This window comes from Nicotiana sylvestris, chromosome 6, assembly GCF_000393655.2.
Source record: "Nicotiana sylvestris chromosome 6, ASM39365v2, whole genome shotgun sequence".
In the NCBI taxonomy this organism is placed as follows: Eukaryota; Viridiplantae; Streptophyta; class Magnoliopsida; order Solanales; family Solanaceae; genus Nicotiana; species Nicotiana sylvestris.
In genome coordinates, this window is record NC_091062.1 from 41,186,600 (window position 1) to 41,202,194 (window position 15,595).

The 15,595-nt window shown below is 42.3% G+C and overlaps 1 long non-coding RNA gene across 1 annotated transcript in view; it reads left to right on the forward strand.

Moving 5' to 3' along the window:
- LOC138870141 (uncharacterized) overlaps positions 1-15,595 on the forward strand; it is a 295,068-nt gene that overhangs the window by 192,132 nt on the left and 87,341 nt on the right. The gene's annotated exons all lie outside the window — the stretch shown is intronic.

Here is a 15,595-nt window from a genome sequence, read left to right on the forward strand (position 1 = left end):
CTTCCTTCGACGCCCTGAATTCGGCTGGTCAACATCTTAAGCTCTTCAGCCAGACTCCTGATGAGTGAGTCTTTATCATCAGAATCGAGTATGCTTCAAATGGGTTGGGTGGAGTATGTCATGGTTTCCACATAGATGGGGGTGTTATGAGTGTGGAAATGGTCATTTGTGGAGTTCACCAGTTCTGGGATGAGCACTGGAGTATTGTTGGAAGTATGACAAGTTTTGCAGTGGTGGTGAGGAGAAGGATGGTTATGTGGAGGTGTGGGGTTCTGAGCATTAGGAAAATTGACATCCGGGGTGGTGAGGGAAAATGATAAGCTCGCCAAGTTCCGGACCTGATCAAGTTCCTCCTGATATTTCAACAATTTTTGCTCGAGTTGGGATGCACTTTCTTTGGAGACCTGAGTACCATGAGTGACCTCTACCCGTTCAGTTGAGTTGTTTAGATCCTCCATCTTTTCTTTGTTCTTGTTTTTGACAGGACTTGGAGGAGGAGTGGGTGGAGGGCCCTTTGATCCCGTTGAATAAGATGATGTTGCCAGAGTGCACGAACTAACCTTTGGGGAGGGGAGTAAATAAATAAAAAACAAAAAGGTAACAAGTCAGTGAGGATTATAAGAAAAAATGTTTTGATATTTAAACACATAATGCAAAAATGTATATTTGGGAACCTCTTTGTGCCCGAGGTAGGCCTAGCGACAAGTTGATTTGGAGAACTTATAATTCTAAATGCCTCATTTTATTGATAAGAAGTAGACGAATCCCAACACTACGCTAAATAATAGGAAATAAACTATCACTAGTGGCCATGGACCTTATTACATTCATAAAACGAAAAGAAAAGACTCCTATCTACTTGGTCCCAGAAGGACCTTCCTAGACTCAGCATCTTTGGCTCCATCGAACAGTTTCAGCAGCTCGTGAAGTCCCAGTAGCAGGTAGGCTCTGGCCAGGTGTCCACCCTTGTTTCCTTCAGCATTCTGGCAGTCCTCGATTCTTTTGAGAAATTTCCTTTCTAGCTCTACTAAATCCCGCTCCAAGTATCTCAATCGCTTGTTGGCACTGATAGCCATGTCTTTCTACTCTTCAATCAGCTTTTGGTGGGCTTCTTGTATCTCACGGTGCTCGCTTTCACATTCTCGAATCCTCTTGCGTAGTTGATTGTATTTGACCTGTGCTTCAGCCCTTTCATCGATGATTCTGTGACCTCGAACAAACCCAGGTTGGCCCAGACCATTGTGATTATCCTCCAGTCAACCTGAATAGTATGGTGTGTAGCCAGCATGGTATCTGTTTGGCTCGATAGTATCTCTCCCCATGATGATCTTGCAATGCCACATATGCTGAGCTTGGCACTTATAAGGACTGTCATCAGCTTGGAAGTCGGCTCGGAAGTGACTCATCTTGTCGACCCTTGGTATAACCTGCTTCCTACCAGCCTGTCTCAAAACTCGGAGAGGGACGTAAGGGTAGGTTCCTCTCAAACTAATCAGTATCAGAAATGGTGCATCCCTGGATTGGGTGATAAACTCTTCAGTAGGGAACCACTCGAACATCCATTGTATTTGATCCTCAGTCAGATTTTCAAACAGCTCCACCCATCCCTTGGCATCTTCTGGCTGAGCAAACATGTTGGGCATGTAGTTCATTCGCCTTGGTCGATGGAAGGCTATATGATCATCCCAGTCTCTACGCTGAATCTCTTGCCGCTATTCACCCCTTTGGAGATGTTCTATGAGCTAGATTTGGTGTAGCAAGTTGCAGCCCTCGAAGTGTGGGGCTCCTTGTTGACACTTTTCCAGGGCTCGGTATATCTCTGCGATGATCATGGGCACTATGGTAAATGGTTGTCCCCTAATTCCCTCCATCAAAGTCTTGGTGACCATGGCTAGCCTGGTGTGGATCCTTGCTTTCTTCATTAGAATCACTATCATCCCCCAGAAACAGAACATGAAGACAAAGACCCTTCGGTGAATATGCCCAAAAGATGTAAGGGCAAACTCATCCGGATAAGTACGGTAAGATTTGTTGTGACCGTACCTCTCGTACAAATAATCAAAGGGAATGTAAGACTCCTTCAAACATGTCAAGTCTGGATTCTTCTTTAGGCCCATCATTTTGAGGAAACCTCTACCCTTGCGATTTTTCGACATTAACAGACCCGGAGTCTCCCATGGTGTACCAGCCAATCCTCCTATTTCTTCTAGCAGAGGTGTCATCTCAATCTCCCCGAAACGAAACATAGACCTATCATAGTGCCAGAACAGAGTAGCAGCTTCTATGATTTTGTTGTTGGGTTGGACCTCTAAGAGAGAAGGTAGATTTCCTAGGTATTTTCGGACAAGAGTCTGATCACTAGAGTGAAGATCTTCCCACCAGTTTAACAACTTTGGGTGGATGTTGTTGACCATGCCGAATCAGGGGACTTCGTGCCTCATTCGCAAGACAAAAGTGTTAGACCCCTTAACCCCGCCAGACTCGACTATTAAATATCAATAATTGGCATAAAAGCATTAAGTTCTCCAAATGAATGCACAGAACGTGGTAGTGTCCATTTGGATTTTTTGGAGAACCCAGTTGACTTTGGACAAGGCTATCTTAAAGAGTTATTATGCGGACAACATAACTGACTCGGCTAAGTTTGACCATGATGCATGCACAATTAGACAGAGTAAGGTTTCTATGGGGGTTTTAGATGGGTACCCTTGAGCGGACAACTCAAGAGGGAAAGGCACAGAACCGTCGACTAAACCGTTTATCGACTAGTTTTACCGCAAATACGCCTTTGCCGGATTTAAATGGTGATAATATCGGAAGAGCGCAACCACTCATTATAAGCGTTGCTTTGGTATTTTGTTTGGAACGAGTGGAATATGATGTTGGAAACATGTTTATGCAATGATTAAACAAGTTGTCACGTATTTGCACGTTCATAAAGTAATAATTACAATAATTTAAAACAGTAATAAAGGAGTGCAGTAAAGGAAAGCAGTAAAAGAAATAAAGGAAAGAAACAAGAGATAAGTCAGTTTTTGTAGTAGAAGAGGGAATTAAATGCTTAAAGGTATTAAACAAATAAAGCACATAAGAAATGTAAATTCGCAGTAATAGCTTGAAATGGTAAAAGCCTAAAACAAATCCCCAGCAGAGTCGGCATACTGTCGCGCCCCCTTTTTCTCGCGAAATCGGGTCTGTGTTGATTACCGTGATCTTAACAAAGCAAGCCCAAATGATGATTTTCCATTGCCGAACATTCACATTCTGATCGATAATTGTGCCAAGCATGAGATTGGTTCTTTTATGGACTGTTATGCGGGATATCACCAGATCTTGATGGATGAGGAAGATGCAGAAAAGACAGCGTTCATCACGCCATGGGGAACATATTATTATCGGGTAATGCCATTTGGTTTGAAGAATGCTGGGGCAACTTACATGAGGGCGATGACCACCATATTTCATGACATGATACACAGGGAGATTGAGGTTTATGTAGATGATGTGATCATAAAGTCAAAGAAGAAGTCTGACCATGTTAAGAATTTGAGGAAGTTTTTCCAAAGACTCCGCAGGTATAATCTCAAGCTCAATCCAACAAAATGTGCATTTGGTGTCCCATCGGGGAAGCTGTTGGGATTCGTGGTTAGCAGACGCTACATTGAGTTAGATCCATCGAAGATCAAAGCCATTCAAGAGTTACCGCCGCCAAAGAACAAAACATAGGTGATGAGTTTGCTTGGAAGGTTAAATTACATCAGCAGGTTCATTGCTTAGCTCACGACAACCTGTGAGCCCATCTTTAAGCTGCTGAAGAAGAATGCTGCGGTCGAGTGGACTGACGAATGTCAAGAAGCATTTGATATGATTAAGAGGTACCTGTCGAATCCACTTGTGCTGGTCCCACCAGAGCCCGGAAGACCTTTAATTCTCTATTTGACAGTCTTGGATAATTCCTTTGGCTGTGTATTGGGTCAACATGACATCACAGGAAAGAAGGAGCAAGCAATCTATTATCTCAGTAAGAAGTTCACTGCCTATGAGGTTAAGTACACTCTACTTGAGAGGACATGTTGCGCCCTGACTTGGGTGGCACAAAAGTTGAAGCATTATCTGTCGTCCTACACTACTTACCTCATTTCCCGCATGGATCCTCTAAAGTATATCTTTCAGAAGCCTATGCCCACGGGAAGACTGGCGAAGTGGCAGATTTTACTTACTGAGTTTGACATCATCTATGTGACTCGGACCGCGATGAAGGCCCAAGCTTTGGCCGACCACTTGGCTGAGAATCCGGTGGATGATGAATATGAGCCACTGAAGACTTATTTTCGTAATGAAGAGGTCATGTGTGTTGACGAGGTTGACCGAGATGAAAAACCAGGTTGGAAACTCTTCTTTGATGGAGCTTCTAACATGAAGGGTGTCGGAGTAGGGGTTGTACTTATATCTGAAACAGGGCAACACTACCCTGTAACAGCCCATCTTCGATTTCATGTCACTAACAATATGGCGGGGTACGAAGCATGCATTCTAGGTTTGAGGTTAGCTGTAGACATGGAAGTCCAGGAAATACTGGTTCTGGGAGATTCAGATTTGTTGGTTCATCAGATTCAAGGAGAATGGGAGACTCGAGATTTGAAGCTCATACCGTACCGACAGTGTTTGCATGATCTTTGTCAACGGTTTAGGTCGGTTGAATTTAGACATATTACCAGGATTCATAATGAGATTGTTGATGCCTTGGCCACTCTGGCGTCAATGTTACATCATCTGGACAAGGCTTATGTTGACCCCGTGCACATCCAATTTCATGATCAACATGCTTATTGTAATGTGGTAGAAGAGGAAATCGATGGCGAACCTTAGTTCCACGATGTCAAAGAATACATCAGGTCGGGGGTATATCCAGTACATGCTATAGGTGACCAAAAGAGAACCATTCGACGTCTGGCTAGTGGATTTTTCTTGAGTGGAGGAATCTTGTACAAGAGGACTCCGAATTTAGGACTGCTGAGGTGAATAGACGCTAAAGAAGCTTCAACTATCATGGCCGAAGTGCATTCTGGAGTTTGCAGGCCGCACATGAACGGGTATGTCTTGGCAAAGAATATACTTCGAGCGGGTTATTATTGGCTCACCATGGAACGAGACTGTATCAGTTTTGTTCGCAAGTGTCATCAATGCCAAGTACATGGTGATTTGATTCATTCTCCCCCATATGAGTTACATACAATGTCTACACCTTGGCCCTTTGTTGCTTGGGGCATGGATGTCATGGACCAGTTGAGATGGCAGCGTCAAACGGGCATAGGTTTATTCTGGTGGCCATTGATTACTTTACCAAGTGGGTCAAAGCTGTAACTTTCAAGTCCGTGACCAAGAAGGCGGTGGTGGATTTTGTTCATTCAAATATCATTTGTCGGTTTGGAATTCCCAAGGTGATCATCACAGACAATGCTGCTAATCTCAACAGTCATTTGATGAAAGAGGTATGCCAACAATTCAAGATCATGCATCGGAACTCCACTCCGTATCACCCCAAGGCAAATGGAGTTGTTGAGGTTGCTAACAAGAACATAAAGAAGATACTTCGTAAGATGGTTCAAGGTTCTAGATAGTGGCATGAAAGGTTGCCTTTTGCCTTACTGGGTTATCGCACTACTATTCTCACTTCAGTAGGTGCAACTCCTTATATGCTGGTATATGGAACTGAGGCAGTTATACCTGTGGAAGTTGAGATTCCATCTCTTCGGATCGTTGCAGAAGCTGAAATTAATGATGATGAGTGGGTCAAAACCCGGCTAGAGCAGTTGATTTTGACTGATGAGAAAAGGTTAGCTGCAGTATGTCATGGTCAATTGTATCAGAAGAGAATTGCAAGAGCATACAACAAAAAGGTGCGTCCTCGGAAATTCGAAGTGGGCCAGATGGTATTGAAACGCATCCTTCCTCATCAGGCTGAAGCTAAAGACAAGTTCGCCCCAAACTGGCAGGGGTCGTTCATAGTGACAAGAGTGTTGCCCAATGGCACTTTGTATTTAACAAACATAGAAGGCAAATGTGTATATACGGCTATCAATTCTGATGCAGTTAAGAGGTACTATGTATGATTTCTTTGCTTAACTTCAATTGTATTTTGTACTTGGCATGTTCAAAATTGAAATGACGAGGGCATTTTGTTCCTCTACCCAAACACTTTCATCCTTTGTTACCCCTTTTGAGCTTTATTTATTTTCTTTCATACCCCTCTTTTGGAATCAGTAACAGAATTAGAGAACGAAAAAAAAATGATGAATGAATGAATGAAAATAAGAAGAATGAAAAATAAAGAAAAAGAAAATAAGAAAAAAAAAGAAAGAAAAAGAAAGAAACAAAGAAAAAAAAAGAGAAAAGAAAAAAAGAAAAAGAAAGAAAGAAGAAAAAAGAAAGAAAAAAGAAATGAAAAGAAAATCAACAAAAACAAACAACGTCCTTTTGAACTATGTTCGACCTTATTCCTTTTAAGGATACGTAGGCAGCCTTACGGTTCGGTCCCATCAAAATAAAAACTAAAATTCCCCAGACCCAAAGAAACTGGGGCAGAAGTTTTGGTTTTTGAAAAGATCTGATTCCAAAAGTTGTAATTTTAACCCCTTTTCATCTTAAATTAGTTTGAGCCTTCATGCCACCCTTTCTTTCTAACCCTGTCCAAAAGTCTACATTATGGTCCAAAGAAAGACCTTCTGATCAATCTTTGAGGATGCCCGGTCAAGCGAGACAGAGGTATGATTTACATCATAGGTAACACTTTGATCATGGGCACAAAGGAAAATTGAAGAAATGAGAGAGTCGTTTTGGTGAAAACCATCACGGCCACCGTAAGGCGATGGTGAGCTGAGAGAAAATTTAAAATGAGAGAGTCTTATTGGTGAAAAATCTTGCGGGCACCATAAGGCGATGGTGAGTTGAGAGATGAACAAATGAGAGAGGCTTGTTGGTAAAAACCCTTTGGGGCACTACAAATCGAATGAGGCTCATGACTTTACAGAGAATTTGGATCAGTGAAAGCCCGGTTTTGAAGTATGAAGACAGGACATGAACTGAAAATATGATTGGTTGGACGGATTAGGCTGATCGATCCGAAATGCATGTCATGATCATTGGAGCTGGCTGCTTCCCTCAGATAAGTCTTCTTTTATCATTTTTCTTCATATAGCCAATTGTGCTCAAAATTTTCCTTTGTTCCTTTTTGTCAAAAATCATTTCACTTTGCTCTTTGAGTCTATCTTTATGGGTCTCTTTTGAGTCAGCCTTGTTGAACAAGCAGGAATGGATTTCAAAGCCTACTACCAACTTCTAAATGACACAAAGCAGAGTCCGGCCAGGCACATCACAATTGACTTGATTTAGAATAAGCAGTATGGTGATAACTGAGGTTCAGGCAATCAAGTGAATCTTGAAATTTGAGTAAATACAAGGATTCAACAACTTTCAAAATGAAAATACAATGCAACAAGTGACTTTGAGAGATTCATGTCATGTAGAGGTTTTGTGGTCCAGTTCTAATCAAAAGGTCAAACAACTTCTTGCTAGCCCGAAGCAGCTAATCAGAATGAAGCATGGCAGTGGCGGAAGCAGACACTCAACAAGGATGCCACAAACTAACCAGCACATTTTCAAACAAACAAAATTCTATTTGTCTGAAACAGGGGCAAGAAAATTTTTAAATCCACAGGGACCTCCCATGGAAAAGCATGGTTCAGGGAGCAAGAAATTCTATTCAGAATCCTCAAAGATGAGAGCATGACTCAGGTAAGTTAGTTTTAAAATTTTCAGGACCCTCCTGGATAATGGAATTTAGTTTTTAAATTTTCAGGACCCTCCTGGATAATGGGATTTAGTTTTAAATTCTCAAGACCCTCCTGGATAATGGGATTTAGTTTTTAAATTTTCACGACCCTCTTGGATAAGGGGATTTAGTTTTTAAATTTTCAGGACCCTCCTGGATAATGGGATTTAGTTTTTAAAATTCTCAGACCCTCCTGGATAATGGGATTTAGTTTTTAAATTTTCAGGACCCTCCTCGATAATGGGATTTAATTTAAAATTTTCAGGACCCTCCTGGATAATGGGATTTAGCTTTTAAATTTTCAGGACCCTCCTGGATAATGGGATTTAGTTTTTAAATTTTTAGGACCCTCCTAGATAATGGGATTTAGTTTTTAAAATTCTCAAGACCCTCCTAGATAATGGAATTTAATTTAAAATTTTCAGGACCCTCGTGGATAATTGGATTTAGTTTTTAAATTTTCAGGATCCTCCTGGATAATGAGATTTAGTTTTAAATTCTCAGGACCCTCCTGGATAATGAGATTTAGTTTTTAAATTTTCAGGACCCTCCTAGACAATGGGATTTAGTTTTTAAATTCTCATGACCCTCCTGGGTAATGGGATTTAGTTATAAGTTTTAGATGAGATTTAATTCGAAGTTTTTAGGGCCCTCCTGGATAACAGGATTTAGCTTTTGAATTCTTAGAGCTCTATAGGTAACATGATCCGATTAACATTCACAAATATGCCCAGATCCCAAACTGGGGAAGAAAAATTTCTTTTGTTTTGTCTGTTTTGTTGCAATATTAGGCGCCCACCTGGATAACGAGGGAATACAGTTTCGAGTTTTGGTAATAAGGCGTCCACCTAGACAACGAGGGAATATAGTTCAAGTTATTGGTAATCAAGCGCCCACCTGCTGTAGACACCAGATTTTTGACCCTCCCCGAGAATTTTCACATTTTTAGCGTGAATATGTGAAATTGGGTCTTGTATAGCTATTTTAACTATTTTTACTTTATTTCGTTGCAAAAAGAAAAATTACAAAAAATATATATATAAATTTTAGTATATGTATTTATCATAAACTTGAAAAAAATACAAAAATTGTACTTTATTTTTGTACTTTATATAATTTCAAAAATTACCAAAAATATAGTTCTATTAATGTTTTATAGTCATTTTAATTTTGAAAAATACAAAAAATGTTACTTTATATTTCATCTTTATATTAAAAACGAAAATTACAAAAAAGTAGTTTTATTAGTATTTTGTAGTTATTTTAATCTTGAAAAAATATTAAAAAAGATCTAGTTTTGTGTTAATTATTAGTCTTATTTTTGTAGTTGTTTTGCTTACATAATCAGTTAAGCAACGTCGTGTTCCTATTTCTCGGGTCCGGGCAAAAGAATAATATTCGGGTTCAAAATACCCGATTTTAGGCCTAATTTCGAACCTAGCCCATAATAATTCGAGTCCACCACACGTGAGGGGACACGCGTGGGGAACACGGACGGAACACCGTACACGGGGAACCCCACCACGCGTGGGGGACACAAGTCTCGAACCCCACCACGCGTGGGGCTCATTTTTCTTGGCAGAAGCTTACAAATGCACGGGCAAAGCTACACAAAGGAGGGACTTGGAATTAAAAAAAAAAAGAACGGAGACACTGTTGATCTTCTTCTTGGCAAAGAAGAAGAACCAAACGAACCTAGCGACCAACGGCTCCCACCTCCATCGTCGTCACTGCCCGCGCGACCACTCCTCCTCCTCCTAGCTCCATCCAACCAGTCCGGCGATCCTCCATTAAACCCGGTGATCACTGTTCATCTTCTTCCTCAAGAAAAGAAGAAGAAAGAACGGAAACCCTAACCACCTGCTTCCACCTCCGTCAAACCACCCAAACAACCACCCCTTCTGCCTCCTCCAAAAACCACGTCCAAACCCACCAGCTCCCCGCCACCCGCGAAACCTCCCCAGTTCGACAGCTCCATGCACAGCCCGAACGAAAACCAGCCGTTTCACCATTTCCAGTCCAACGAGTAGCTATCGCTGCTTGCCAAGCAGTCGTTGCTGCGTTTCCGGGCAGCTGTTGGTTGCCACGATTCTGCCTTGCCGAGTTTTCTGTTTTCCGTCGAGGTCGATTTTGGTCCGAGCTTTTTGTTTTTCCGGTGAGGTTGCTTTTGCTCGCCGAGGTGTTTGTCCGAGGTTTCGTCATTGTTTCCTCGTTTAGCGAGGTCAGGTTCGAAGTTCCATCGGGGGCGCTATTTGTCGTTCTAGGTTTGTCGAGGTTCGAAGGTTAGTGTTCTTCGTCCTTTGTTTCATTTCGTTCGATTCACATATTATGGTTTAAGATGAATGTCAACAATGCAATTTTTGTCGTTTTTGTTAAAAATGTTCATCTTATGATTAGTTACTGCATATGCTTAAAGTAAATGTGAGAACATATTGTGAACTTAAGTTTTTTACGAGAATGTCTACTTCTATGCATATATTTGTGTTTATTAAGGGAACAATTTGACATCCAGTGATTTGTTGCGAACATATGTGCTCGCATATATTATGTACTCTCGTTGTAATAGGTATGTGAACGTCTGAATGAAAAATCATGACTACTAGCGTTTAAACCTTATTTCTCATTTGTTAGTAATAGAAGTTGGGTTTAATAACAATAACAATACGTTAGCAAAGTTAGGACTAATAGGAACCTTATTAAAATTCTTAGAATTCGGGACAGGCCGCTTAGCGAATTTCACGGCCTTTCCCAAAATAACAATACGCTAGTTGCTTTAAGCGCATATTTAATAATGTTACCTTCTTAACTCGGGTGCACATTTATGTGACCCAAATCCAAGTCTCAACGGAGTCGAAATGTGTTTCTAATCACGGGTACATTGATTATGACGTGGTCTGAGATGCATTTCCATGACGTTGCAAATTCTTTTAAAAAATAATAATAATAAAATGAGGCGAGCCTCGCCAAATAAAAGGGACAAATTGCGGGGCCCTCACAAAATATATGTATTAAATACTTAGATTCCGGGACGGGCCATTTAGCAAATTTCACGGCCCTACCCCAAAATAATAATTGTTATTATTTGGCTTTATTTATTATCTGATTTTTACGTGTTTGCGCCTAATGTGCTAAATGCTGCTTTTATTGCTTTGATATTATTTGAACTGTACATATAAACTGTGCCGAAACCCTTCTCTTCTCTCTTGAGGAGCGCACGCTGGTCGTGGCTTCTTTCTGTTAGTGTCATATGCCAAAATAGAACGAGGATTCGGAGGAGTTGCAAAATCGGATGGCCTTTTGGTTACCGGTACACAGCTCCCATCCTTGGCTCGAGTTGTCCGCTCGGGTAAGCCAGGTCTAGAACAAACACCTAGGTTTTACAGCTTAGTATAACATAACTTCATGCCGGATCCCTAGTAGGAACGCTTATTTGCATCATGTGCATTTGACTTAGGGGACTCAGCACAGGGGCTGGGTCCGTCTAGGACAAGCAACCTGAGAATAAAGACCATCCTGCTACATCCTGTTTGCTTTATGCATTTACTTGTTTTAAGGCTTGCATGCTGACCGGCTTCTGAATATCGGGAATGTTTGAAAAAAAAAGAGAAAAAAAAAAGAATAACGGTTAGGGATTTAATTATTTATTCTTGAAAAATCAATACCTAGAAAACGGTTAAAGCTCTGCCAGAATTTTGAAAAAAAAAAATGTGTGTCTTATTAATTTGTTTTAGAAAGTAAGAGTCTTTGATTTATTTTTAAGAGAAAAATAGTGTGTCTCCAAAGTTCGGCTTATGCCTGAACTACGTCAGTTTGATTCTCGTAGGGTGCAAGATACGTAGGCAACCCCCATCGGGCTCAAATTGTTTTTCAAAATATAGGTACAATCCAAAGAACGAAAGTTTTTAAGGTGACATCATACTTTTCAGAAACAACCAAATTTCGTTTTTCTAGGAAAAAAAGGGGTGTGTCAATTTGGTATTTGAGTCCAATGAGTCTGGATCTTTGCTTAATCACCCCAATAAACATGCAGAATGAGCAGAAGTCCAAGTTTGCCGGTAACAGTTAGAAGCAAAATCCCTCTGGAAGTGCGATTATGGTGGGAGGATTTGGAAAGGTCAGAGCAAGACAAGATCAAACTGCACCTGGGAGGTCTGGTTAATTTGTTGAACGTCAGGCCTCAGTGCGACATCATAAAGGCTTTGGTTACATTTTGGGATCCGGCCCACAACATGTTCCGCTTCTCTGATTTTGAACTCACCCCAACCTTAGAAGAAGTGGCAGGTTACATGGACGCCACTGAAGGTTTGAGGCACAAATACCTGATCACCCCGAGAGCTGTGAATTCACACAAATTCATGGATCTGTTGAAGATAAGCAAGGGAGTCCCATACGCTGAACTGGATAGAGGTTTTTCTACCCTGCAATTCATATACCAGAGGTACGGAAACATAGGAGGATTCAATGATCCAGAAAGTGGTGTCTGCAGTAGGGGAAATCTGGTAAAGTGGAATGAGCATAGGCGGTTCGCTTTCATGGTGGCATTCTTGGGCCTTGCGGTGTTTCCCCGAAAAGATAGAAATATCGATCTGAAGGTGGCTGGGGTCGTTAAAGTCCTGATTACCAATGATAAAAGCATCCTTGCTCCTATGGTAGTGTCGGAAATATACCGAGCCCTCACGGCTTGTAAGGCCGGGGCAGATTTCTTCGAAGGATGCAACTTATTATTGCAGATGTGGATGATCGAACACTTGTGCCGCCATCCTCAGTGTATGCGCTACATGTCTACAAACGAGGACTACATCGAAGGTTATAACCGGAGGGTTTCAGGTTTCCGATTACCAGAAGGGTTCAAAGAATGGACATCCTATCTCCGGGTCATAACTGCAGATCAAATAAACTGGACTTTGGGTTGGCTTTCTGTGGAAGAAATCGTATACATGCCCGCCACTGGTCCTCACTTCCTCTTGATGGGACTCAGAGGTATTCAACCTTATGCCCCTTACAGGGTGATGAGGCAGTTAGGAAGGTGTCAAGTAGTACACCCGGACGAAGATCTCAGCACTTATGCAGTCGAGGTCAGCAGTGACGGCCAATTTCCCGAAAAGACAGTTCGTTGCATATGGGGAGAATGCCAGTACCTGACGGTAAATACTCGGGTAGGTGATGTATCCAGAGGTGAAGTCTCACCAGCTTATCTTGCTTGGCATAATAAGAAGAACATTGCGGAGCGGCCCACCAAACGGCCTCACCTCCAAGATTTTGTTGAGTCATCACAAGAACAATGGGGCTGGCTCGCAAAAGAGGAAGGTTACCGAGCTGAAATCGGGAAGCTAAAGCGTCAAGTTGAAAGACTTGTATTTGAAAATAATGTGCAAGTCGCCTCGGAACAGGCGGAAAAAAACAAGCTAGCCCAAGAGAACCAGACCTTGAAGGCCCGCCTTCGCCAAGCCAGTAAGAATAACATTGACCCACAGAAACGTCGCTCCGACGAAAGATTGATAGCAAGTTTAAGAAATCAGGTCATCTAAAGCCAAGAAGAATTAGAACAATCAGAAGCTTGCATCGCAAGGATGAAGGTCAAATGGGCAAAAGGCACAACAGCCCGAAGACAGCGTCTGCAACAGGTCATAAGGGATTATGAAATGAGCATCGGGATATTAAGAGAGACGAACTCCACTCTACATGATCGGATCATCAAACAAGCACGAGATGCGCAGGCCGACAGAAGACAGTGCTACGATGCAATGGCCCGCATGGAAAGACAAATAGAGTTGTTCCAGGATCGACTTGCCGACAATGCTCAGGCACTGGGATTGAAGAACCGACAAATCAGGCAGTTGTTCAGTGAAAGGGATAACATTCGAGCAAGGATTGACGAAATCGGGCATTACATCTACATGAAATGCCTGGCATGTGAGCGAACACCTCGGAAGACCCTCCTTGTTTCCATCATGGGCTGCGTCCACCGGATTATGAACGAGTTGAAGAGCCTGCAAAGAGACCTTACACCTAGGGCCGCGAAAGGGCCGAAAGATGCCTCGTGGGCCCCTAAGTTGGAAAATTAGGCTTGGGTCGAGTCCTGCTTATTTGGCTTTGTTGCTTTCCCATATGTTGTTTTCTTTTCGTTTAGTCAAACCAAGTTAAAAAATTGTGGAGTCTGTATTGTTGCTATTTTGTCTGAAGTAATGTGTAATAGCAAATTTTGATAATGAAATTAAGTGACTCCGAAAGAATTTCTATGTATCTTTACTTTATGGCAGAACTACGCCTGGTCTGATTCGCGCGGGGACGTGATACGTAGGCAATCCCCATAAGATTCGACCGCTTTTAATAAAGAAAGAAAAGAAAATACAAATAAAATACAAGGTTTCCAAAATACTTTAAAAAGGGTCAAATGAGCAAGCTGGGATGACGCATGTTGTTTGAAACAAAGCATGTAGAAACGGTTAACTGCCTAGGAGCATTGCATCCTCTATGTGTTGTGATCAAATCTGTTAACACTAACGCTAACAAAGTTTGTTGTTGTCTGATTAAGACAGTTAGTTGTTAAAGAATTCTGGCAACACACTCTTACCAAACCAGATCCAAAGGACCGGTAGCAACAAGCATGACTACTTCAGAGAATAGTAATGAGGAAGAAAGGCCGATGGGCCAATTGTTAAAAGAAGTGATGGAAAAGATTGAAAGGATGGGACTTGTGATGAATGCAATGCAGCTAGCCCTAGCCAAAGCACAAAAGATCCCTGAGCCACTGGGACACATGCCGGAATACCCTCACTCCGGCCCTTCCACAAGCCTCCCAAATCCCCGTTATCATCAAGAAAGAAGCCCTCATGATTCCCAAGCTCCACCACCCCATCAACCTCTCCCAACGCCCAATATTCCCACTTTTGTGGGACTCGCATCAGTCCACTTGCAAAGAACGACCAGTGAGCCAATGTTTCAGGCTCATGATACGCAATACTATCCCCCGGAGCCTACATTTCATGCCCCGAGCCACAGGCTTACAATCCACACTTGGAAGTGCCGGCAGAGATTGAAAAGCCGGTTAAAGCCCCTGAACAGGATGAGGTATTAAGAAAGTTCAAAATCCTGGAGCAGTCCTTCAGGAACTTGCACGGACTGAGCAACCAAGTCAGCGTAGCATACAAAGATCTATGCCCTTTCCCAGATGTCCAACTCCCGGCTGGATTCAAGATGCCTAAGTTTGATCTATATGAAGGGCACGGTGATCCCATGGCAGATTTGCGGGGATTCTGTAGCAAAATGAGAGGGGCAGGCGGCAAGGATGAGCTGCTAATAGCTTATTTCGGCCAAAGTCTGAGCGGATCGGCGCTAGAATGGTATACCAGGCAAGATTCCAGTAGGTGGTATACTTGGGACGATCTGGCACAAGCTTTCGCAGGTCATTTCCAGTACAATCTCGAGATAGTCCCTGACCGTCTCACATTATTAAGAACTGGGAAGAAACCCGAGGAAAGTTTTCGCGAGTTCGGGTTCCGCTGGAGAGAGCAAGCGGCCAGAGTCGATCCTCCCATGAGAGAGGGAGAGATGGTGGACTATTTCTTGCAAACATTGGATCCAACCTACTTTGGTCACTTGGTGACGACGGTTGGAAAATCCTTCAACGAGGTGGTGAAGATAGGGGTCATGATAGAAGAGGGTCTGAGGTCTGACAAAATCCTGAATTACTCAGCACTCAAGGCAACAACCCAGGCTATTCAGAGCGGCACGGGAGGTGCGCTGAGAAGAAAGAAAGAAGAG